The sequence below is a fragment of the Penaeus japonicus genome, unplaced genomic scaffold (assembly GCF_977035675.1).
Source record: "Penaeus japonicus unplaced genomic scaffold, GWHDUDI00000001_assembly GWHDUDI00000007, whole genome shotgun sequence".
In the NCBI taxonomy this organism is placed as follows: Eukaryota; Metazoa; Arthropoda; class Malacostraca; order Decapoda; family Penaeidae; genus Penaeus; species Penaeus japonicus.
This window is the reverse complement of record NW_028234409.1, coordinates 19242320-19247319: the sequence shown is the minus strand read 5'-3', so window position 1 is coordinate 19247319 and position 5000 is coordinate 19242320. Positions and strand designations below refer to the sequence as shown.

Genomic DNA, 5000 nt, shown 5'->3' with positions numbered 1-5000 from the left:
TCTCACAGTGGAATCCGATATGTATTGTATGGTAATCCTGAAATACCGCAGCATATATGAGGCGCACCATTTAGATATCAAGGACTGCCGTGAAAACAAATCCCATGTGATTTCGAAATTATACAAGAGCCCTTACGAATTTGCTTCCCCTGCCTGTTGAGGGAATGCAGGAATGTCGGTGACGTTGGAATTCATCACGCAAAATATATCACAAAACAAATATCTACACAAGCTTCTGAACGGAGAACAAGCTTGGGCCACGATGACAGCTGGGGCGAGGGCAAATGCCGGCGCGGGGGAGGAGGGGCAGGAAAGCTGACTCACACATCTACCCCTATTAATATAACACTCCAGAATAAGCCACTTGATCATAAGCCAACGCGCAGACATTGACAGACTCCCAGCAGTAGTCTTGCCATCAACGAAAATATTGTGGCTTCGAAGTCCCCGGCCAAAGGCACCGTCTGGACCTGCTCGGTCGTCGGAGCGCGTTACGTAAACAAACAGGAGCGAGGCACTGACATAGCGAACGGAATGAGCTCGATGACGAAAGGGCCGAAAAGGAGAGTGTTTCTCCGTCTATAAACGTTAGGGAGAAGACCAGCTTTAACTCGGTTTACACTACTTAGGACTTGTCTATTTGAAGGGCCACGTAATTAAGGGGAAAAAAGCGGAGCGAACGGCAGGAGAAGGAAGGCCTTTAGAGTCTACACTGACGGCTTCTCGGCGTGGCAGCTGACGCGGGGGACACGACACGTGGTTACGACGAGGCACGAGCAAAACGGTCCGCGCGATGACTTAAGGGAGAAGAACTGAATTTAGGGGAAAACGATTGATCACAAACTTTCAAAACCATTCATGGCCTGTCATATAAAGAAATATATAAAAACTTGGATATTAGTTTTATGAATGATTCTAAAGCGATGTTATTCTTATCATTTTTTCTTTCTATTTTAACTAGTATTCCCTAGTCCTTTAGCCGAGAGGGGAACGCCCGGGCGGGAAGAGAGAGAAAATAAACTCACACATTCACATTCCATCGTGGAACATGAAAGAGGCGGAGAGAACGGGAGAAAAATAGAACCATGCATACTCACACTCTGATGAGGAAGTTACAACTTTACTTGAACCTATTAATACTATTCACATGTAAGCTTATTAATCTACATATCTCACTATACAAAGAGCTACTTGTATACATAATATCCATCCATCTATATACATACACGTGTGTTTGACCATTTGTGTGTGTGTGTGTGTGTGTGTGTGTGTGTGTGTGTGTGTGTGTGTGTGTGTGTGTGTGTGTGTGTGTGTGTGTGTGTGTGTGTGTGTGTGTGTGTGTGTGTGTGTGTGTGTGTGTGTGTGTATCTGTGTGTGTGTGTATGTGTGTGCTAAGTTTCTACATGCTTATCTATATCATCAATATGGTTAATACTGCCTCTAACAGTCCAAGGTCCCTCTACCTGCAAGCGCTCAACGGGGTTAAGGGCAGCAGGTGCTTTACCCGTAGCAGGTACCAGTAGAAGAGCGGCGCCCCCAAGAGTAAATATTTAACAGCACCGGTCCCTAGCATGTAAACCGCTGACAGACACGCCTAAGTTACCATCAAACGACCTTGAACATGAAAGGCAAATCCTCGTAGTAATGAAACAACCTTACGTAACAAGACTGTAGGTTCTGCATTGTTCCCCGTCCATAGGCCAGGCAGGGCCTTTGTATCGGAAGGAGCATCGTGACCCTGACCGCCATTGTGAGATCAAACCAGACCCAGATTCAAAGTTGCCACGAAACTAGTAGCCACGAAGCCCGCATCCAGTCCTAGCTTTCTTGTTATTATAATTCGCGAAATGTTTACGCTCTGATACACGTGCGTGACAGTTCTTCGAAATCTCCCCTACTTGAGCTGCAGAACGCTCGAGTGACGACAGAAAAAAATGTACCGACATATGATCTTTCAGTCGCTGATTACACGCCTTTCTTTTATAGGATATAGCGTGACCTTTATACCATATCTACGAGTTGTACTAAACACTGTCAGCAGATTGGGTTGGCACTCTTGACGCTGGCCGCTGCTGACACGCGGAAGGAGGAAGTCTTACAAGTACTCTCACCAGTACAGAATACACACTCTTTCAAGGAAGAATGTAATCCATAGATAGCTTCTATGCCTTGCCAAGCGTTAGTCCTTCCGTATTGTAAAAGCTACTTTGGGAAAGATAAAGAATAGACTGAAGAATGGAGCTCGATCAAAAATAGATATACAAGATTGTTGAACTTTCAATTCATATTCGTTTTCTTGTTTATTTTCGAAAAAAAGTTTTATTTGTAAGGTTTTACCACATCACTAATGGTCTCATTACCATTCAGAACCTTCAGTATGAGATGGATATTATGTACTGGGGAAGTTCCTAAAAAATATATATATAGTTCACCTTTTGGGCATTATGACATGAAGTCAGTTAAACATCCAATTACATTTCATACAAATATCAATTACTTCTTTCGGTGCAGTGTAATAATTCGCTTTTTATGTCCTTAAGCTGTGCTACAAATGTTGTATGTTTCAAAACTATCCGATTCCGCGCTAGCAATTACAATAAATAAAGTTAATATTACTTGTGACATAAAAATCCTAAGTGGAGTAAAAGCAACGTGACTTTCCGCATGCATGCTCTGCTGTTTTTATCTTAATCCAAGGGTGCATAAAAAAAATATTTCAATGCTATATGATATAAATAACTGGCCAGCATACCTAATTCTAGATTTGCCTGGATATATATATATATATATATATATATATATATATATATATATATATATATATATATATATATATATATATCTTGTAAACGTGATGTTTGACAAAGAAAATGAGTTTTCATGTACCAGATTCTGGCAACATATTCAACGATTGCTCAACTTGGTATTAAAGAACGTGTCCTGTAGCAATAACATTATTTATTTTGTCTTCTCAAGCATTTAATTTCTGACTTGACTCCTTATGTTACCGACTTTATTGGTTAACTGGTGGGAACACGCTAACATTAAGATAACAACAATCTTTCGCTGATAACAGGGATTTTAAATCAGTTGAAAAAGTTGCATCCACTCTGTCACTCACTATGAAAATGTAAAATTCCCTTTGTTACTTTTTACTGTCCAGTCCTAGCCTATTATCATTTATATTTCTGAAGTTATTTCTTCTTGTTCATATTCTTGTTCTTGTTCTTGTTCTTCTACTTCCTCTTCTCTCTTTCAGAATTACTAACTTGGACACAGCATTATTGCATTATATTTTGTTGGTGAAGCATGCCACTGCAGCACACGGGTTGACTCTCATCTTATTAGAGTCACGTTTGCTAAGGAAAACATTTATAAACAATCATATCTAATCTAACCATATCTACCAATCGATCCGTAATGTGTCATAATCTTTAAATACATCAATACGCAACATTCAATCACAAATCGCTTACTGTAGATATGCGGGAAGGACATGTTTCAATTAACCCAAAATGCTACCGAACACTCAGCAACAATGAGACGTCACATGGGCCGGCAGAGGAATTAGTTTATACACGTGGTCTAAAGATAAACATCACATGAGTGTAAAAAAGGGGGGAGGGGGGAGGGAGAAGACGAATGAAAATACAAGTAAGGAAAAAAAACACGAAAAATGACAACAAAGAGGAGGAAAGGAAAAGGAAAAATAAAAATCAAAGAAGCAAGGAAAACCCAAACAAAGAACAAGGAAAACAAAGACGAAAGAGGAATAGGATTATAACGAAAATCAATCATTAAAAACAAACAACAACATTAAACCTTAAAACCAAATCAGAAATTATATCAATAATAAGATCAATAAATAAAATAATATCAAATATGGAACAAGAGGCGATTAACTAGAAGTATTGCATGAGTCACAGATAAACATCGCAGCAAAGAGGCACGAGAGCACGCAAGCAACACCGCCACAAGCACAACGCCACCAGGAGGAAAACCCTGAGAAGTACGTGCGAGAGTGAGCGAGAGCCATATGAATGAACATGAATTCGAGGCACTGGATAGCCTTTAATAATAATAAAAACAGCGAATAAAATACGTAAAAATAACAGATGATGGAAATGAAACAATTCTTTGACGTGCAGTATAATACCATCGACCATGAAACGGATTTAAATGTCTATAAATAGAGAAAGAGCGGTCGGCCTTCCACTCATGTCGCAACGAGAACTCCCGGGATAGCTACGAGCGTCACTCTCGGCGACGGCGACCACTGGAAGCCCAAGTTACGAGGCGGCGTCCGGGCCACGCAGCCGCAGGCCCCGTGGGGGGTGGCGACCTGGCGGAGGGAGGAGGGAGGAAGGGGGAGGGTGGAAAAGGCGAGACTGACTCGGGGTGAAAAGTGACAGGAAAGTGAAGGTGGTTGGAGGTGAGGGCAGGATGAGTGAGGGAGATGGAGAAGGAGAAGGAGGAAGAGAGAGAGAGAGAGAGAGAGAGAGAGAGAAAGAGAGAGAGAGAGAGAGAGAGAGAGAGAGAGAGAGAGAGAGAGAGAGAGAGAGAGAGAGAGAGAGAGAGAGCCACCCATCTGACAACAATTCACGAAAGCTGTTCATCCACAGAGGACAAGAGAAATTTGAACAGCGAGCCTGTAATCGCAAAGCCTTCGAATCGAGAAACCGCAACCATAGGGGCCGCCAAAGTCTCCTCGCCCGTATAAGGATTCATCTATGGGCCGTAACTTTAGCTGTCCCCTCCAATCACATGCAAGGCGCATAGAAAACTAACAGACACACAAGACTACACTGAATGGAAAATGCACGGCAGCAGCAACTCTACTGTCTCAATATGATAAAAATAACAATAACAATAAGTATGATCCTCGAGCAACAATGAAAACAACAACAGCAAAAGCAACGATAAAGTTAACAGTTAATTCATAACGACAACAACAAAAAAAAAAGACAACAAGAAATATCATAGTAATGAAAGTGGCAATG

The 5000-nt window shown here is 41.4% G+C and overlaps 1 protein-coding gene across 26 annotated transcripts in view; it reads right to left on the bottom strand.

Annotated features, from left to right (window-relative positions):
- Positions 1–5000, bottom strand: part of Fhos (Formin homology 2 domain containing) — a 215439-nt gene that overhangs the window by 106377 nt on the left and 104062 nt on the right. The window lies entirely within an intron of this gene.